The 22,749-nt window shown below is 35.9% G+C and overlaps 1 protein-coding gene across 2 annotated transcripts in view; it reads left to right on the forward strand.

Annotated features, from left to right (window-relative positions):
• LOC125230628 (juvenile hormone acid O-methyltransferase-like) overlaps nucleotides 1–22,749 on the forward strand; it is a 62,913-nt gene that overhangs the window by 33,084 nt on the left and 7,080 nt on the right. The window lies entirely within an intron of this gene.

The following is a 22,749-nucleotide window of genomic DNA, read 5'->3' on the forward strand; positions in this document are numbered from 1 at the left end:
TAGTAATAAAGATGATTTACCACCTGTGGAACTACTGGAAGCAGTGATAAACACATTTTTTTGCGTTGTAGTATCCTCGTTATAGTGAGGGGAAAAGTTTTGTGTCACACTCGGGTGCAAATGTATTTTACTTCTCGTGTGTTAAAAAACTCTCAAGTTCAGGATTCTATTCTCGAACCACTCGCTTTGCTCGTGGTTCAACTATAGAATCCTTTCACTTGCTCGTTTTTCAATTCCACACTCGGCGTTAAAATACAACTTTGCCCCCTTGTATAACAAATAACTACTATAATAGCCATGGGTTAGTATATTAATAAGTTTAAGGGTTTTTTAAAAGGGGAGAAATTTATTTCTGAAATGATTCCGACTTCTACCAACTGATATAAGTTTTGCAATAAATTGTATAAATAAAGATCGATTTAGTGTTAAAATAAGCAATATTAGAGTCTATTCGGAAAGATAACAGTCATGAAATGTATGGAGTCCAATACGTTCCACGACTCTTTTCTTTCCGAACACACTCTATATCAATGTTCAAGTTAAAAACACCGCCATCTGTCGCAAACACCTAAAACCTTCGTGCCATAAGCCGAGCACAGCTAAGCTTCTTGTCGCTCGTCCTCTTCACGCTTCCTATCGGAGTAAAACCGGCGATCGAAGTGCCTCCCTTGAAACATAGATGGCTTGTTGCTTTCTTATTTCAATTTTACATGTACACATATTCACAGTAGATTTAATAAGCTTCGTTTGTTTTAAATAACACTGTCTATACAAGATATTTATCCTTATGCACCTGTCCAATAACAAAATAAAATATACATGTTAAAGTTTGAAACAATATGGAGCAGATCTGCTACTAAGCATACGAGAGATTAAAGAAACTAAATACTCATTATGTAGTTAAGTTTCGGATAAAGTAAAGGTACACATTTTAGGAGCCTTTTGCCTTTGCCTAGTTTTAGAGTTACATTTTCATTTTTTTTAAAAAGCTTATTGGTAGTAGTAGTAGTAGTAAAACACTTTATTGTACCAGAAAATAATACAACACACAGGAAAAAGAGCTTATTATAAGTACAAAGGCGAACTTATCCCTTTAAGGGATCTCTTCCAGTTAACATTTGAGCAATTGAGTTATTGGTTACTCAGTACCTGAGTCTACGCCTTTTTGAGGGTGATGATCAGATGATGCCATCTGATGATGATGATCTACGTCTTTGATATAACTGTAATCGATACAGACGTGACTCTAAACTCAATTTTAAACAGTACCTATCAACCTCAGATTTTATTGGAACTAAAACTGCGATTCCCCATTTCACGCTTTTTCAGGGCGATTTATGAAACCTATTCCAAACCAAGTCCTATTATACCTATACCATTTTATTGCTTGGGCTTATTTAGTGAATTAAAAAAATCATAATCCAATCCAAACAACTTCATTGCCTTCAAATTAATTATTTTTGGGTTGCGTTCATGTTGTTCTTGTCTTATATTGACCCTGAAATCAGATTCAGAAAAGATAAGTTTTTTTTTTCAGGATCTGACTTTGTCCCCTTTACACTTTACTAATATTCGTTACAGACTTATTAAAACTGTACCTAGTTATTATGACACATCAGTACTAATCGTCTCCAAACAAGTAGGATACCCTTAATTAGGTACCTCAAAACCTACGACACTATTTCTTTTTGTAATCTCACTCATAACCTGCCTTAAGGTTCCAGCTCTTGGGACATTTATATGAAAAGTTTACCGCTCAATGCCTAAACAATACCGCGGCCCTTGTCTTACTCGTGTCAACGTTCCATTTGCAAGAAAGGGATGTCAGGTTCATTTTAAATTCGGTAGTAATGTCTCGGGGCAATGCACTCAATAACTGGTTGGGAGAGGACGAAAGTACGAATTTTTTGCAATAAGTGCATTACGTGATGATTGCAGTTTTAGTTAGTGCAGGCTGGTCGTATATATTTAGGTACCTGTACTTAGTTATTTCCTTTAAAAACATTTATAACACTGAATAGCGATATTTTAAAGGATAAAATTTCTTTGAACTTTCTCGGCCACATCTTCATAGATAATTAATTATGTATCTGTTTATTAATCAAGTCTGATGTAATAATGTGTAGTCTTACTCCTTCCCGACCCCTTACCCGACCCCTTATCACATATTATCATCAAAACATGATTTAAAAAAAATAAACGATCTATTACTTAGATATCACAAAAACACTCAGCACGCTGACTGCACTGCAATTATTGTTTGTCCATTGATTACGATTATCATACAAAATTTTAAAGCTATCTCTAAATAAATACAAAAAGTATGTCAACAACCTCAGGTTATGTAATTACCTCATATCTATGTTAATCCATGTGTTCTTACTTTTTCTATTGACAAAGACCGGGGCCATTTTTGAATCTCGGCCATTCGATTTCGTGAAATTCGTTCAATAATATCTCCACTACTAGCGATTTAAATTCTACTAACAGAATCGAAAACGAGTGGTCATTACCACTAGTTTTAAAATTACTAGCCGTCCTTTTTCCAAAATAGCATTATGTCGTTTTCCACAGACTTTCGAACGGCGATTTCGTGCGTTCGAAATTCAAAAATCGGTCCCCAGTATCTACCGGGGCCAGGCGCGCGTCGCGTGGGCAACATTATCACAACCAGGTTTAGATAGATCATTGTAAGCAGGGCTTTCTCCACCAACTGTTACCGAATACTTGTAATGTGGCCTGATTCACGTCTCCTTACTTTCTCCCGTTTTCATTATCAAGGTTCTACTCGTATGGGTGGTCAATTTCGTAACGCTAAGCTGAGCCCGTTGGCGCAACACTGTGTGGGCACAAACTCGATAAATATATTCCACGGGCCAAAGTGCTGTCAAACTAAACATTCAATGAGATGATCGTCTCACTGGTTTATTTCGTAATACTAAGAGGAATGGCCGAAGATGACTAATCATAAAGTTCTTTAACACTGCACACCGTTAGAAAACCTGCGTGTTATTTTGATTTCCCAATCCATTATCAGATCTATAGGTGCGAAACCACTTCGGCCACGGTAGGTAGTCAAACGCCACGTACGATGTGACGATGCAATGTGAACTTGCCTAGCTATAATCAAATAAATTTTATAAGATATTCTTACAATGGTTGAATAAATCCCACAGTACCTAAGCTCAGGAATGGTTGTGAGTATACGATACAATAATTATTTTAAATAATATAAAACAAGTACTTAGAAATCACCCATAGGCCATAATGACCCAGGAACATAGGTATCATAGGTACAAATAAATTTCCGTACTAGGATTCGAACCTCTCACTATAAGTACTATCCAATACGCCAAATGAATCGTCAAAATAACTCGTGAAATTGTATTGTAGGTAAGTAATTAAATTGTAAATAGCAAATCTATATTGAAGCAAACAAATATTGTATGCCTGACAGGCAAATAATAGTGATATTACAACTAGGGAAAAAATCAAATTATTTTATTGAATAGTTTTTGATTTGTTCTTTGTTGTGTCTAGTGGTAAAGACGTTAGCCGCGTAAGCTGAAGACCCGGGTTCGATTCCCGGCTCGGCCACCAGTGGGCCTTGCCGTTTTTTCTTTCGTGTATGATATCTATTTCAATTTATAATAGTGATATTACCTACTAAAATATCACCTTCCTGTACACCTATAATTATGCAATAAATGATAAGTCTCTTATCTCATAGAACATCAATTTCATACATACATTATTTAACAAGTCAACCTACTCGTAAGTATTTCCTATAAGAATGTTCACCATTCAACATTCAATAAACTTAGGTTAACTTACTGAGTTAACTGCGGATTGATTAAAATTGAAACTGTTCATTTTCATCCCAAAATATACCACGAATTTACGAGTAAGTATTATAATAATTTGAAATTAGCATGAGGTTTGTTTCTCGACGACGACGCAGGCGCATTCGCAGGCGTCCCTGTCCCGCGCGGCGCTTGAACCCGCCAGGCGGGGTGACATTGAGGACGTGACTACGTGCTCTCCTTTTAAATGACGTTTTGACACTTGCTAAGTAATAACTTAACGCGATAAAGCTAACCCTAGATGCTTGATGAGAAGTTGTTTCTACACACTGGCCCAAAAAACGGACAGTCCTGTGAACAATTATACTGCTAGTTATGTTACAGCTACGATATACAATTGAAAATAAAAGAAAAATCGAGAAGTGTTCTTTTTTTCTACCGATTTGTCTTAAACTTTAAAAAAAGTTGCTCTCGCAAATAGTATTTGTATTAAAAGTTTTAAAATACGAAAGTGAAATGGTAAAATATAACCACATTTTTTTGCCTACCCCTTTTTTCTGTGTAGTTAAACAGGGATGAATTTGGTTCCAAGGATATGAAAAAAAGAAAAGTCAAGCTAAATTCTATTCAAAATGAGAAGTCAGTGGCAAAAAACGAGAACATTATCAATTTACATAGCAATCAAACTTTTGAAAAGAAATAAACACACTTTTATTCATTTATGTCTCAAAACTGTAAAAATTGTGTATCAAAACGCAATAAAGGCGTACACAGAACAAGGAAATTGCTGCCTATTTCATGAAAAAAAAGAGTACTTATTAATTTTGGTCATTAGGAACAAAACGGTTAAACGCCCTCGACTTACAAAATAAATGATACGCAACTCTTAGGGCCACTTGTACCAACGAAAATGGAGGGTTAACCCCGAAGGTTAACCCACCATTTTATATGTAATTTGACAGATGACAGCCCACTAACCCTGAGTTAAGTGGTTGGTGCAAGTGGGCCTTACGGGTGTAAATATGCACTAGCTAGCTAGCACCTACCTAGCAGGTAATTAATTATATTTAATCTACATCCATATCATAAGTTCTCTATAATATGCTTACTTGCTTAGGAGCGATAAGCAAATGGTTGCATTTTGCCGCGGCAGTCTCGTGTTATTTAATTATAAAACTCGCCTTTCGGCTCGTTATTATTTTATTGTGTGTTATAACTGTTATTGATTTAAGTAATTTTCAAATTTTTTTGATAACCTATCTGGCCCAGTCGGTAGGTTTCTAGTACCTGATCCGGTCCCAAGTTTAAAATATATATTTTTTTACGTTGAAGACTCGTATGCAATACAATTTATAAACACTTATTTTTATTTATAACACACTATCTGTTGTCCATAACTTCGGATTTATTTCCCCATATGGATGGAATGTATTTAGAATAGTTACATATAGTTATTACCTCTAAATAAATTTTATCCCCATACAAACTTTTATCTCTCTTTTAACCCCTTAGGAGATAAAGTTTCAGGTACCTGAAACCACTAGTCGTGTATTAGTCGAAACTAGCTTTTCACGAGTTTGAAGTTCCTGGCTTAAAATAAAAATTGTACGTCGTATAAACTTTCACTCCCTGTTTATTACCTTAAGGGACGAATATCCAAAAACGATGCTGAAATGTTTTTTCTGCTACCTGTTCTTATTTATTACCTTTTCACCAAGTTTCAAGTTTCCAACTGAAAATAAAATGTGATTCACATACAAACTTTCATACCCTTATTAACTCGTATTTTCGTAAAGTGTCTTGTGAATCAGAAACTGAAAAGGAATTTAATTTTAGTAATGCGGACATAAGTTGCCTTGCAAAAATTAAATTAAAATACCTGGGCGACCAGGCTTCGCTCGGTTCTATTTTAATTTCAATAATTTTATTTTCGGAAAAAATCCATAGTGTTAGTGTACATTCCCTTAAACCTATGTTAGTTACATTGATATTATTATTTTATATTATTTATTACATCTAAAAAAATAAAAACTATAATAAATTATACACTTGGCCTCTGGATTCCATATCCCAGTGTCTCCAGATAGCACAAGCAGGCGATTCCAACACTAGGCGCACAAGGCTGTTGGAGCTGTCTCGCACGCGACGCATCAGGGAGGCAGTTCTTTTGCGCATTATAGCACCGAAACTGTCAGTGCGGGCCTCAGCGAACATGCCTGACGCACTGCAATAACGAGGCAGTCCCAACAGCATCCTGAACCCATTGTTGTACTGGATACGTAGGGCACTGAGGGCCTTTTTAGTATAATTTGTCCACAGGCTACACGTGTAAAAGGATTGGCAAAATGCTTTAAATAGCGTTATTTTGACATTCCCATTACACCGCGCAAACCTGCGGGACAGCATATTACAACGTACCGCCAATGCCCTGCGTTCCCTCTCTATATCTGTGTCGTCCTGAAGAGTATCAGTTATATTAGTATTAATATATCACGTCTTTAGATATAAAAAAAAAACTCTTATAAATACAAAAACAAAAAAAAAGACAAAAAACAAAAACTTAATTTCTGGCCGGGATTCGAAACCCTGACACCTACGATCTATCTGCGTACATTAGACCGACCTCGTAAGACTGAGCTAAGCGGAATCGGTGCGCGCACGACGAAATTAACGACCATATTTTACGTTTACAAACGCGAAAGAAAAATTCATGAAAACTCGAAAATTCGCGTTTTCCAGGATCTAAGGCTACGCTAGATCGATTTTTCACCCCCGAAAACCCCCACATAACAAATTTCAGCGAAATCGTTAGAGCGGTTTCCGAGATCGTCGGTATATATAAATAAATAAATAAACATACAAGAATTGCTCGTTTAAAAGTAAAATATCTGGGCAACCGAGCTTCGCTCGGTTCTGTTTTGTATCCTTGACATGTGTCGCCATCTAGTTCAAAAATGAATAGTACCTACATCGAGCGAAAGAATTCTCAGCCTTAAAAACACAACTACTCCACACGAGATGGCGCGCATTTCGCCACAAAAACTCAAATAGTGTATTTTCTATTCGTTTTAGCCTTGACCTGTGTCGCCATCTAGTGTTTGCAATAAATAGTACTTACATCGACCGAAAGAATTCTGTCTTAACAGTACAACTACTGCACACGAGATGGCGCGCGAAGAAAAACGCATGAAAACTCGAAAATTCGCGTTTTCCGGGACCTAAGGATAAGTTAGACCGATTTTTCACCCCCAAAAACCCCCACATAACAAATTTCTGCGAAATCGTTAGAGCGGTTTCCGAGATCGTCAGTGTAAATAAATATATATATAAATAAATAAATAAATATACAAGAATTGCTCGTTTAAAAGTATAAGATAAGATATAGGTCGGTAAGCACTGTCATGCTCAAAATCTTCGACCGATTGTACGTACTCACAAAATGTCAATGCTTGCAATTTTATCCTATCAATAAAATTCCATTCAAAACACATCTATCAAACTAGTTTCCAAACATTTAAACCTCAAACCTAGAATTCTGCTGCAAGGATCAAGTATGTTCGTGTAAGTGCGTGCATTAAACGCGATGCACTTGCATATAGCATATGGATGCACCGACTTTAATTTTTTTCGCCGGTTTTCGGGTGTCCTTGAATTTCAAGTTTAGATTACGTCGTGCATTGCCCAAACCTGTAGCAGTGCACTTCGTGTTTGTAAGTACCTACCTACAAACATATATGAATAAGTGAATTGGAACCCGACTTACTTCTTTCAGTTAATGCAGGCTATTTATATTTATGTGCAGTTTCTTAAGTAAGTTTTTGTATCAGATTAAACAAGAAATCTTATTTTAGAACTTGCTTAGCGTTATTTTTATTTTTAACCTCGGAACGACACCTAAGGAAACAAAATTATCGCTGATATTATGGAGTATTATATAACATCAAAAAAACATGTTTAAAGAAACTGATAATGAAGTCATACCTAGTATACCTACTTTAATTTCCTGGCAGCACCAGTAGTTTATATTACACACATCATGCCATTATTTTAATTACTCTTCATTAGGTATTTCATATGAAGATCATTTCATACATAACTCGGTAATTTACAAGAAGTTATAAAATCGTCTTTGAGACATCGTAAACCGAAAAATATCAAAATGTAGGGTCACCATAATTATTATAATTATTAAAATTTACACCCATAGCGTACGTAGGTATAATAAATTAGATATAAAAACGACTCCACGATCGCATAAACCCTGCGTCACCACCGACCGCCGACAATACAAATAACATTAGGCTAGGTCAAGACTCCTAACTCGACCCAGTAGATACCGACAACGCAAAAAACGATCACAATAAAGCCAAAAACTCCGCACGACGTGGGGCAATGCACTTTTTGGTGTCGGTCAAAGAAGATCGCCGAATGCGTCTGGTCCCAATCTCTGTGCGCTGCATTACAATTTTTAATATACTCAAGCAGTCCGATGTGAAACCTGGTGTGACAGTAATACGATTGTTTTTCCTTCTTGCAAAGCATATTAGAAATTACTTTTTGGATTTAATTAAAAGTGTACCTGCATAAAGCCCCGAAATGCGAATTGCTCGCATGGTTGGATTTTTTCCATTAGCGAATGTTTGACGTAATGACTCATTCGATACTAAACAAAACCTCTTGGAAGAAAAACAATGAGGCAAATCGATATGTGACTCGGTAAAGCACAAGCTTAGTGACACAGGTCAAGATTATATGGCATCGGCATCGCACACAATTGCGATTGTGTGCACAATGGATATGAAATTCAGGCTTAATTGGACAGACTTGGCTTATGAATTATTGACATTATTGTACTCGCACTTTTAACAGAAATACTAAATAGCCAAGTCTATGTCAAACAAATAAGACTGTAGTCTTGTCAGTAACAGTACTTTTTAATATCCAATAACTTACTTTATTTTTCTTTGAGTAGATTATTATTAAAAATTTTAAGCAGTTTAACGTTGCAGGACCATTATTTACACTAAATATTCAAATAGGTACTTTTGGGTCATATTAAGTACTTCAATAAATTGTAAAAACAAAATGTATTCGTTTGTTTGTGCATCTTAGGACAATCGAGACGTGGTTTCGCAGAAGTGACGAGTTCGAATATGCAAAAGACATACATATAAAAGCAAGGAAGCAAAAAAATATAAATATACCTTGATAGACGATAGCAGATATCATTCTGACACAGTATTAGTGTTAATTAGAAAAAATTATAATCTAAAGGGATTTTATACAACTAGAGCCTCAAAGAGAATGGTCTCTGCAAAATTCTGAAAGGTTTTTAGATGCCAGTGGCATCATGCCAAGTCATAGCAGCAGACCCAAGAATATTAAGGCACGCCACAGACAGTCTTAAATTCATAATCTTAAAAAAGATTTGTATGCAACCTGTCAGTTCAAACTGACAGAATTTTCAGATTAACACTCAATACTCTGTCATCTAACGGTTGTCTTCAAGTAAATTCATTGATCTGTTTCCGCGTTGCCACCCGATATGGTGCTCTAAGACTTATTGGTACGCAACACAGTACGGCCGCTTTTCGTGGCAGCTTCCGATATGCTGCCACGAAACGTTGTAACAATTTACCGCCACCAATCAGAAACTGTAACCTCTTTCAAGCACAATCTTAAACAGAATCTCAACTAAATTAATCTACTTGAATCTCAACTAAATGATTAACACTAAGCGGCCACATTTGCATTTATTTACATTTACATTTATAAATAATATGTTCTGTCAGTAGGTTAACACACACACACACACATTTCTCTAACATAGTTTCTGTATAAGTGATCATACGTTCTGTTTAGTTATAAGACCTAGTTATTAATTTTCTGGGTGCCCTGAAAACCAGTGCCGCGTCTATAAGACACGGTATTCGCTGAGTGGCATCCTATTTGGTGTACTAGTTATTAAGTATTATGTACTTGTTTTTATTATGTATCTGTATGCCAAATAAATATGTATTTTCTATTTCTATTTCTATATGTACTACCAAGTTAGTTCTTTTAAACTTTAATACTCAAAGTTTACCCGACTTACGAAGCTGGAGGTTCCAATCTCGATAGAGACTCGGTATTCGTGTGTTTCAGAGTTATATGTTTTTATACCTACTATATACGTATTTTAACCCATCAAAAGCCATTGAGCTTACTGTGAACTTGTGAACCCAGGCAGGCAATTATGGTCGCGCGATAAGTGATAAAATAGCAGGCCGTCCCTATCGCACTATTTGTAAGTGCGATAGGGACGGCCTGATATTTTATCGTCTATCGCGCGACCATGCTTCCCGTGCAGGTTAAGTTACACTACACTCTTACAAGACTGATAAAATCTTACACCTTCATTGTGGACATGCCTAGGTATAAATTCATTAAATCTTAACCTTATTTTAGTTTCAACTGTGTTAGTCAAGTTTGTGAATATTTGGTCAGTCAATTTATTTTCATGACAGATATTTTAGATCAATTTAAGTTTTTACATTACGAATAATATATATAATATAGTTGTTTACGTACAGTCACACCTGTATCTCATAAAGGGGTAGACAGAGAACACGAAACTAATCAAGATTCTGTGCCACTGTTGGCAAATAAGGGGTTGAATGAAGACGATTTTGTGACATTTTCGATAGTTGTTTCAAAGGGTTTTTTATAGATTTACTCACTACTATCTACTATTGTTTTTAACCCCCGACGCAAAAACGACGGGGGGTTATAACCCACATAAGTTTGAAGTGTCTGTGTGTGTGTGTGTGTGTGTGTCTGTCTGTGGTATCGTAGCTCCCGAACGGATGAACCGATTTCGATTTAGTTTTTAACCGCCTTCCAAATCTCAAAGGAAGGGGTTCCCAATTCGTCTGTATTTTTATATTTTTTTTTTTTTTTTTTTTTTTATGTTTGTTCCTCGATATCTCCGTCGTTCGTTACTGGACCGATTTTGAAATTTTTTTTGATTGAATGTATATGCATACAGATTGGTCCCATTTTTCTCAGAACCCAGTTCTGGTGGTGGAATCCTGGAGAAATCGAGGGAACTCCTCAAATCTGAAAGGCATACATATGGTGATTTTTGTGTTTTTAAAGGAACAGCATGCATTTACGTACGGAACAGTGACATTTGGTGCAGTGGAACTCCTGATGATGGTCAGAATGGAACTCCTCAAATCTGAACGGCACACTTATAGTGACTTTGGTATTTTTATAAGAACAGCATGCACTTACGTCCAGAATAGTGACATTTGGTGCAGTGGAACTGCTAATGATGGTCAGAACTGAACTCCTCAAATCTGAACGGCACACTTATAGTGACTTTGGTATTTTTATAAGAGCAGCATGCACTTACGTCCAGAACAGTGACATTTGGTGCAGTGGAACTGCTGATGAAGAGTGAGCCGCCCCTGGTTAGAGTTCCGTTCTGATAATCATTCTCATCTGTAAGTACTTCAGAATCATCCAAATTTCAAAATTGGTTCAGAAATGACGGAGATATCGAATAACAAACATTAAAAATATACAGACGAATTGATAACATAATCCAACATTTGAAAGTATTTATCACCAAAACCCCAAAGGAAGGCGGTTTTTTTTCTTAAAAATTATTTTGTTTGAAACCTGAGTTAGTCGGGAGTGTTCTTAGGCGTGTTTTATGAAAATCGGTCCACTATGTCGCGGTCGGGGGGTTTTTTCAAAATTTTAATTTTGTGGTTAGGTTATACAGCGCGTAAATAAAACCAGGCATATAATTAAATATTGTTATCATTAATTAAGAGGTGTTTTTGAGTTACTCTTAATTTTCACCCCATAATGAATTTTTTATTTTTTTTCCAGCAGCAATGTACTGTAAACGTGGTTGCGATGACAATCAATGACAACTGTCAACGAGCGTTTAACGCGAGTGTGTTTGCATTACGTTGCGGGCCGAATTAATTTGTATGGATAAAAAAAAATATTTCAATTTTAATTAAAAGTTATGTAATTACATTTTTTATGTCCTATACTCACCACCGTTAAGAGGTTCGCCCGTATTAGGTTTACACCCTGTATAAATGGAACATTTCACGAAAACTTAAAGGCGAGAGAATAAAACGACTCGTTACGCACGTGTTCAGTATTATATCGTAATGATAATATGTAGCAAATACATACATATGTAGCACGTTATAAAATAAAACAGGCGCATTCTTATTGTAAGTATACTTTATATTATAATATATTAAGACTAAAGTGACACATAATGTTTCTGAATTTCGCCTTAGTTTCATCGTTATTACCATTTAAAAAATAAACACCCATAATTGTTATTTTTTTGTAGAAAATGGTGATGACGCATTATGGGGTATCTATCCTTATTGATAGATTTAAAAAGTGACAAGTAACAAATTGCAAAAAGTAAGTATAAGAAAAAAATACAGAATTGACTTACGTGACAGTTTTTAGAAATTCATCCCCTAAGAGGGTTAAAAGGGGCATGCATTTGTGTATAGGAAACAAATTTTATTTAAATATATAGCTATAAATATTCTAAATTCATACATCATTATATCATGAAATTATTTTATATAAATTCGTCTTGGGAAGTAAATCCACGCGAACAAAGTCGTAGGCATCAGCTAGTAATATAGATGTATTGTTTGTGGTTTTGGATTTTGTTTTTAGTTTAATAAATTCCTACGTATTTTATCCTGACCTATGTAGCTGGCAAGCACGGTAGTCTCATAAAGCCTATCACGTCAGTCCGTCTTTTTGTACTATATTTAAGTGCGATAGGGACGCACCAGCGTGATAAGCTTTATCACACTAGTGTGCTACGCCCGCTAGGCAAATGAAGAGCTTATAGGAAAAATTGTCTCACTCCGCTCAGACTCTTAAACAAGTAGATAGATAAGAACCACAATTATCTATGTATGTATGATTATGAAGTAAATGTATATACAATATGAGCTACGGGTATAAACAAACTAAAATCGATTCAGTTGTTCAATCATATCATATCAATAAATTATTATCATTGATTTTAGGTACACGATAAGAGTCCCTTTCTGTTTACGCAACGTGACCTATGCCTAAATAAACTAGTTCTGTGTTGTGTAACGTGCAACATCCTATTGTAATAATTTAATAAACATATGAACGTAAAAATAATGTTTGGCTTACCTACTTAGGAATATGGTTCCTTTTAAGGTGCAGTAGGTTCAGAAAATAAGTCCTAAAAATTCAACACTTTTTTAAAACACTGCTCCCTTAACTAAGGATCTAGTACTGAGATTTTGACTTTAGCTCAAGTTAACTTCTGTTCGTGGTTTATTCTTATATCGAGCATTCGTTTACACTTTATCATCGAGATTGAGTAAAATGTAGGTAATGTAAATAAGTACAAAAGCTAAAAATATGAAAATTGTTTCTAAGATCGGATAGACCGAAAAAAAGATTGCACGGACACATTCTACCAAATATGGCAGGAAAACGCCGACGACGGGTTCAATAGGATAAAACGAGGGGAGCCCTTAAACCTGTTATCAGAGATCAAAATAGGCTTGAGGGATATCTACGATTGTTTTTTCACGAGCAAAAAATTCAAGACATGATATCCGCTATCTTAAGTGCGCAGATCCATCACGCTAACGCTTACGCTCAGTGAGGGTTATAGAAGAAAACGAACATAAGGGACCTTAACGTCAGACCACGTTATCCACGTTGGCGCCATTGTGACGCGGTGGAAACCAAGATGAAGGCCACCGATTTACTATTTTGCTAACAAAAGAACAAACGCACAAACGAGCACGATGTAGATCGAAGTCTGTGATAAATGTTATTTGACAATGACGCTCGGGAAAATTGCCTAGCTACAAATCGGAATGGAGGAAAATTATTGATAGGCAAGGAGCGTCATTATACTTTTCACATCACCTCTCAAAGGCGCAATGTGCGCTGGTGGCCTAGCGGTTCGAATCCCGGCTCGAATCAATGAGTTTTTCGGAATTTATGTGCGAAATGTCATTTTATATTTGCCTGTCGCTTTTCGGTGAAGGAGAACATCGTGAGGAAACTGGACTAATTCCCAATAAGGCCTAGTTACCCTTCGGTTGAAAGGTCAGAATATGGCAGTCGCTTTCGTACAACTAGTGCCTACGCCAAATCCTGGGATTAGTTGTTAAAGCGGACCCCAGGCTCCTATGAGCCGGGATAATGCGAGAAGGATGACATCACCTCCCTAAGGCATGTTCTTCTCTTCTATCAAAGTATAATTATCCGTTTCTATGACTTTTTTGTTTCTTGCTTTTTTGTACTTACTAGAGAGCGGATTTCAGGTAGCAATTTAAATATTAATATGGATATGACTCGCATAATTAATTATTATTTGTACACACAAGAAAAAAATCGGAACATAAAAATAAAACCCTTTTTGGATGCTTTTGTGAATATTGGGCAAATATTATGATGATAATAAAAAAAAAATATTTTTTTAATAGTTTATATATTTAAGTTCTTTTTCTTTAATATTTCTTCTGCGCATTGCACAGTAAAAACTTCTATTATAAACCACATGGCATGTATTTAAAAAATTGCACTAGTCATATATCCATATCAATATTTAAATCGCTACCTGAAATCCGCTCTCTAGTACTTACATTATTGAGCATTGTACTCATAAAGAAATATGTGACATGGTAGAAACATTATTTCCACCTTTTAACGTTATCATTTGTATCCTTTTATATTCTCATAGGATTATATATCGGAGATCGGAGTCACTTGACGCAGTTGTACGCAGTGTTGTCACATCTACCTATTTATAGGTAGATCTACCTATTTTGCCTCCCGTCTACCTGTCTACCTATTTCGGTCCTAAATCTACCTATTTTCTAAAATATTACTATTGTAGAAAATTCTCCATGCGTGTTACGAAATTAAGTTTTACCCGTCTTATAATTACAGCATTTTACTTAAATCGGAACGTGTTTAGTGAATAATCTGTGGGTGAGTCAGCTTGAAAGCAGTTGAAAGTCTTGATGTTTGACAGTTTTGACACTGACAGCCTGGTAGTGACAGTGACAGTGTCATTTGACAATGACATGACACTGACACTTCTGACAGCCTGACAGTGGCAGCTCTCTGAGACGCTAGCTTGTGTTTAAAAATTTTAACAAAAACATGTATAAACACCATAAAGAATTCACTAAGTAAACCAATAAATATATTTTTAATAGTTTAAATAGAAGCATTTTTAATCATTAAAACTGGACTTACCTTAGATGGTATTAAAACAGGTAGATCTACCTATTTTTTGTTTCTAATTCTACCAGTTTCTACCTATTTTTTCACCCTGGTCTACCATTTTGTTCAAATTGTATGTGACAACACTGGTTGTACGCCTCGTAAAACGCTGCAATTGCTTTTCACCCTATTCTTATTTAAGTATTAACTTTTCACCAAGTTTCAAGTTCCTCTAAGAGATGCTCATATATATAGGCTTTTTAACTCACTTGGGGTGGATTTTTCAAATTCACTTCTTATCTCTTGTAAACTTTGAAACCTAGTGTGCAGCTTTCAACTTTCTACCGTTTGTACTTTCGGCTCCACGTTGATGAATCAGGCAGTCAGGAGACACTTGCATTTATATTTATAGATAGATGACATAATCTTAACAATGCTATGATTAAATAAAATAATAAGAAATTATGATTCTACCAAATATTTATGTTAGTGGGACCCATGAAAAAAATGTACATTTTTAACCCATACCTTTGACAAGTCTTTTTTTTTTATTTTTTTATACTACGTCGGTGGCAAACAAGCATACGGTCCGCCTGATGGAAAGCGGTCACCGTAACCTATGAACGCATGCAATGCAAACAGTGTCACATGCGCGTTGCCACCCCATTTGAAACTTGTACATTCCCTTTTGCTGTGTTAAGTACACAGCAAAAAGGAGTGTACAAGTTCCAAGGAGGGTTCGGGTTGCCGATGACTCTAAAGGACAATATACGGAACAAGTTAGTTCCGTAAGTCCTCCCGCCATCAGCACCGCACCCTCGTTGAGCTCTGGCAGCCTTACTCACCGGCAGGAACACAACACTATGAGTAGGGTCTAGTGCTATTTGGCTGCGGTCTTCTGTAAGGCGGAGGTACTACCCCAGTTGGGCTCTGCTCTAGATTCGAGCGAGACGATATCCGCTGTGCTGTGCCCTACCACACAAAGCGGAATATCATTCGCTATGCCCCACCTCCTATAGATCTCCTATAGAAGTCTGATTATCCTCCGCAAATAACTAAATGAAGTGAGGTATGTTAACAATATATAAGTGCTATTACTTATTATTACACACAGGTACAGCTCCCGTACTAACAACATGACTTTGTTGTAGTACCAATGATAGGTTCAGATAACAATAAAAAAATCATATCGTTACCGATGAGGAAACTGCTTAACAAAAGGCACGTTATAGAATAGTTTGTTCTAAAACAGGAAAATAGATCCGGGCTTGAGCAATAGCTGGGTGGTAAATTGAATATTTCAGTAATCAGTAGTGTTATTTTCTACTCTTATTATATTTTAGAACAGCTAAGAATGTCTGCGCTGTTAATTACAGTAACGGTTTCCAGGTCGCGCTAATTGACAAGATTTTCCTTAAAAACTAAATAATTTACAACTAATCCAGATTTGTTGATTGAAGTCGAGTCACATTTTGCGTGAGTGCAATATAATGTGAAACTTAAATCTGAATATTACAGTTGATATTTTGCTGTCGTATATGCATGCAGTCGATAAACCGTAGTCGATGACTACTATGTCCGGAAAAAGATTATCTAGCCATTAGCCAAGTTACTTTGTTCCAAATTGCTGTAAGGTAGCAGCAGTAATTATACTATACATATTGTTTGCAGCAATAAGTACCTATTATTCATATTTGTCAAACAAATGCAGTAATTATTGTGCTATATATATTATTGTACCTACGTATGCCAATTTATTATTAATCAAAATATAACACAAATTCTTCTTCTTCTTAGTCGTATACTCTTGTCAGAGTAGTCGTGGTCATTGGGGTCGTTGTGCTGCCTTTTTAATGGTTTCCCGCCATATTGCTCTATTTGCAGCGTTCCGCGCGCAGAGATTTAAGGGTGACCCGGTGAGAGCCCTCACTTGGTCTGTCCATCGCATTGAGGGGCGCAGTCTGGGTCTTGTACTGCCCACTCTTCCCTGAACAACAAGTCTCTCTATGGCGGAGTCTTCCCTACGTGTAACGTGACCGAAATAGCTAAGGGTGCGAGAGTGAACGACATCTGACAGTCTTTGTTTTCTGACTTTGAGCTCCTGAAGAATCTACATTAGTGCGCCGCTGGGTCCACGATATCCGGAGCATTCTTCTCCAGCACCACATTTCCAAAGCGTCAATGCGTTTTCGTTCACTCTCTCTTACTGTCCATGTTTCAGCCCCGTAGAGAAACACTGGGAAAACGAGAGATCTTACGAGACGAGTTTTCGTTGCCCTTGTGATGTCACGGTCTCTCCAGACCTTGGAGAGTTTCTCCATTGCGGACCGAGTGATGGCCATGCGTCGCTTGATTTCGTCTTCGGAGCCTCCGCCATCTGAGACCAGTGACTCTAGGTATATGTATAAAGTAAAGATACAACTTCACAGTTCCCAATCGCTTTTGTCTTATTTTCATTATTGCGGCTCACGACCATCATTTTGGTTTTCAGTCGGTTGATCTTCAGCATAACACAAATAAGAACATCCAAGTTCTGAGGATGGTTCTTCGAGTCTTGCAAATGTTACCCCAAAACCTAAAGCTGATGAAAGTTCATCATGAGTCCGTAAATTTTGATTAGATGTTTGTGATAAATAGATGTTATTTGGGGAATGACGACACCACTGATCCAAGTGTTTCTTAGAGTCGGTCAGGGTCTCTGTCTTCTGCGTGTCTTCGTCGGTCGGAGTGGAACCCCAAGGGGACTCGCAGCACTCTCAGCTCTGGCTTGCCTTCATTTGCCGTCCAGAAAGGAACCGTCTGAAGTATAGTTACAGGGGTGGAAGTGTATAAAGTGTATAAAGAGCATAACGCCGCGAGTTACTTCGACGGATAAAGAGCAGCACCACCTCTCGTCACCCGTGTTGCGTCTGCCATCTAACGAGTGGCGAGTCACCGCCTACCTCGATAACACTGTATACCAGCAGCGGCTAATTTCCACCGGCTTGCCTAAAATTGATTACTAGTAAAGTACCTAATGTTAAGGGCTTTTTGCTCAGTGTTGCCTAGCAGAAATTTTCACCAGCCGCCACTGCTGTATACTATCTGTAACATACAATACGAACGTATATCAAATGTAAAAAATATCCCTGAATAAAATATTATAAAGGTCACGCAAATTATTTAGCTAAGTCATCGAGAGATGGTGCTATATTCAATAGCGCAGTCAAGTTTTATGTCAAGTTATATGAGTATTGGGATAATTCTAAATATGACGAAGCCTGCGCTGTGGATTTATTTTGTATGTAACTTCATATGTGATTAATTACCTAAATAGATTTAAAATGTGTGTAAAAAAAATATATTGAATGTCTCTACGGAACCCTCGGTGGGCCAGTCCGACTCGCACTTGGCCACATACATTACAACGATTATTATCGAGAGATTTTTTGTTACCACATTTAACGGGTTATTTCTAGTTTTGACAGGCGATTATTTTAAATTCTATGCATTTCGCATTGTTTTCAAAATAAAAATGTTTTTTTTTTTTTTTTCAATTAACTTTCAATAAAGTTATTTAAGGTAATTCCCCTCCATGTAGCAAAGTCGTGAGAGGTATTGGTATGTTTGGTTTAGTATTGCAACTTTTCAAATAAGTCGTTTTTACCACAGGTAGTAATAGAACAGAGAGGGTCTCACTGAAGACCGGCTGTGACCCAACAATGGCGGACGTTTTTTTTTTAATTTTATTTTATGGCTTGGTGGCGAACTTTCAAGCCAGCAATGGCAGACGGTTTGCGATGTGCAAACACGATTTAAAATCAAAATAATTATAATTCAGGTCAAAAGAAAATCAATTCTTCACTTAATTTATCAAAAATTAATTATTTTACTTGAAACTTAGAAATATCTTGTTTTTAACAAATAATAATGACTCAGTGCGCCGTGTGCAAACATTATTTAAAAAAAATACTGGTCACACTCTTGTTTTGCAGTTTGTTGGTTTACGATTATGAACATTAATTAATATTGTGATTTTACGCATAATAACGTGATAAAGTATTAATTTACGCATGAAAAGTTGCTCCGTATTTTTTTTTCTTTGGATTGTTGTCATTTTTACACAATTTGACAACGCATGTAGGCATATTTTCTTATTTTTCTGGAGATATTTTCGCCACGGGCGCCTCGATCAGACTGACGGGAGATTAGTGGATGAGGTCATAGACAGACATAAAGCTATCAATGTGGATGATGGAATCACAGGTTTTTCTTCGGAGTTATCCGTCCATAGAATTGTACGTTCATGGTTTTTACTACATTTCGCTCTATCCAAGAAATCGGTCTCGCGTGCTTTGCACTCACCCATACCTTTTTACATCACAATACAGTAGCCACTCTTTATAATCTTTATTTCACACTTCAATAGAAGAAAACAATATATATCACGATCCTTATTTAAAATACATGTAAACTATAGGCGAAATTATCGCATTTTTTCTTTCAGTCATTGAAAACCAAATAATACTAAGGTTTGATTTACATAATAATTATGTACCTGTTAAACAGTACCTAAGTAAACTTATGGCTCTGAAACCTTGCAAACATCCATGATCAGTGTCATTTTGAAAAAATATAAAAAAGTAAATTGATAGGTAAAATAAATTCATATTCACGAAAACCAATAGGTATGCCGCTTTGTCCAAACTGAAGAGGGCATACTTTTTGGGAGCACTGAGTCCTCTTCTCGATCAGTTTTTTTTTTGTGTCCTGAGTAGTCCTGACTGACTGATCTGACATGACTCCATACATCAACGCAGAGCCGAAGCTACAAATGCCAGTGCCGAAAGGCCATGCCAGGATAAGCTAAGTGAAACTGCCCCCAGCGAGTTTTGGCTTGAATTTTTTTTTATTGATGCGTCTTTGTATTGGTATCGAGTATGCCAAATTTCAGTTAAAAAAATTTTTTTCTAAAATGTACTATAATGCAAGCGACACCTCCAGATTTTTCATCAAAGTAAGCCTATTTAATAAGCTACCAAATGAATATAAATACTTAACTTTATCTGTGGTAGAACATGGTGTTTTTTTTAATTTAATACATCACAATACATTTTACTCCCATACACGCTCGTTAAAACGAATCGCTGACAAACTCCAGAGAAACGTGCACGTTCGTCATAAACACTGGCCACTAATAAAAATTAAAAAATATATATATATGAATGTTTTTTTTTAAGTCACAAATTGCAAAAACTTTTCTTATACAATTTGTATGATTTTTTTTTTTTTTACACATGGTGTTTTTCTGATGCCAATCGATTCCATTCCTATTCAGTATCGTAAGTTTCTTTGAGCTCAACTTGCGGTAATGTAACTAAAGAGCCACAAATTGAAGAAAACTTTTTCCACATTTACCCCATAACAAGATGTATGGAAAATGTATCCATTGATTTGTGGGTTTTTAGTGCAAAGCAAATATTGATACTGGATAAGAATGGAATCGATTGGCATCAAAAAAACTGTTTGTAAAAAATAGTTTAATTTTTGTAGATATCTACATAATTATCATACACTATGGGGGAAATGTGGAAAAAGTTTTCTACAATTTGCGGCTTTTTAGTACATTACCGGAAGTTGAGCCCTAAGAAACTATTGATACTGAATAGGAATGGAATCGATTGGGATCAGAAAAACACCATGTAAAAAAATTTTTTTCATACAAATTGGATAAGAAATTTTTTTCGCAATTTGTGACTTTTTTGTATAAAAAACATATTCATATATGTATTTTTTTAATTTTTATTAGTGGCCAGTGTTTATGACGAACATGCACGTTTCTCTGGAGTTTGTCAGCGGTTCGTTTTAACAAGCGTGTAGGTATGGGAGTAAAATGTATTATGATGTATTCAATTAAAAAAAAACACCTTGTTCTACCACAGATAAAATTAAGTATTTATATTCATTTGGTAGCTTATTAAAGCGGCTTACTTTGATGAAAAATCTGGAGGTGTCGCTTGCTGTTTTTTTTAAGTTTTTGTATGGCAATATAACACAAAATTAATATCATATAATTGTCCTACCTACATGCACAATATACATGACGTGCGTCAAAATCTGCTGCCCAGAAAAAAAAATATCTAAGAAAGTTTAAATTTCGTTTTTTTTCAATTACTATTATCTATAAAGTTTTGGGAGCTGAAATTTGGCATACTCGATACTAATACAAAGACGCATCAAGAAAAAAAAATTCAAGCCAAAACTCGCTGGGGGCAGATTCACTTAGCTTATCCTGGCATGGCCTTTGCACACTAGGCTACATAATATAAATTGGACAAGACGTAAGACGCGATTTTGTAAATTTCCACCCCTAAAGGTGTTAAAATGAGGGTGAAAGTTCCATCCATTTTTATTTTGACCTGAACTTTGTGAAAAAATAGTTTTGAGTAATACCTACAAAAGTAGCGGTTTCAGGCTTCTTGAAAATTCGTCACCTATGTGGATTGAAAACGGGATGAAAGTTATAATTTATTCAAGGAACTTGCAAACTTCCTAAAATGGTAGTTTAGACAATTAAAAAAAAAATTGTGTTATTTGGAAATTTAACCCCTTAGGGGGTAAGGGGTATTATAGTTCAAATGGATCTATATCAAACTAGGTAGGTTCAAAATTAAGTACATTATCAAACATTAGTCCAAGTACTAACTAATCTAAATTAATTAACCATATACGGAAATATCTTTATTTTGGGAAATATATCCACCCAAACGAAGTGGTAGGCAACAGATACCTAGTTTTAATATAGGATATGGATCGGATATATATGTATCTTTAATTTAACCACTTACTTCGAAAGCCGACTGACATGAAACCTGATGATTGATGACCTGATCACTTAAACAACCCTAAACACTTTTAGTGGCTTCAACTGATCTTGTTCGGCCGCAACTTTACAGACAAAAATATATAAAAAATAATAGCAAAACCAAATCTGTTGGTGTACCTACCTACCTCTGTCTTGGTCCGTCTCACATTACCTTGGCACTTTTTTCAGTCAGACAACTGAAAATGCACTAAAACCATTATATCCTGTTGTGCAAACAGGTCTAAGAATGGAAATTGGAAATACACCATCATTTTAATATTTACTGTTATGTCATCGAACGATTGACAAGTAAGTTCATTGATCCTGTCACCTGTTTACTTAGGGTTCGCAATGGCTGTAAATGTTTAAAAAGCTGTAAGCTTAAATTAGTCAAAAATATATATATTAGTGTCTATGTGAAAAATGTATTCCTAAAATGAATCTAGAAGGGTCCATTTTTCACTTTCTACGCTGTATCCAGTTTTATTAGGGGATTTATAGACTTACATTCCGTTAAAAATTAAAAAAAAAACTTTAATCCGGCCTCCCCCGGCAATTTTCTGGAGTTACGACATTTTTTAAATTATTTTCTTGAATCCGAAAGTCAGCTGTAAGCTGTAAGTGACTGACTATTGGATTTTGTTCAAAATATTTTTTAAGGAAAAAGCTCCAGCTCCACTTTTGGGGTTCTGGTGAAAGTACTTGCGAATTTTGGATTATGTAGAAAAGTGTAGGTATTTTTTAAAACTGCTTTTAATGTAAATCTTTGAATATTTGATGGAAACACAAATTAATATACGTATAGGTACCGTTAGCGCGTTTTCACATTATCCG

Source organism: Leguminivora glycinivorella, chromosome 1 (genome assembly GCF_023078275.1).
Source record: "Leguminivora glycinivorella isolate SPB_JAAS2020 chromosome 1, LegGlyc_1.1, whole genome shotgun sequence".
Classification (NCBI taxonomy): domain Eukaryota; kingdom Metazoa; phylum Arthropoda; class Insecta; order Lepidoptera; family Tortricidae; genus Leguminivora; species Leguminivora glycinivorella.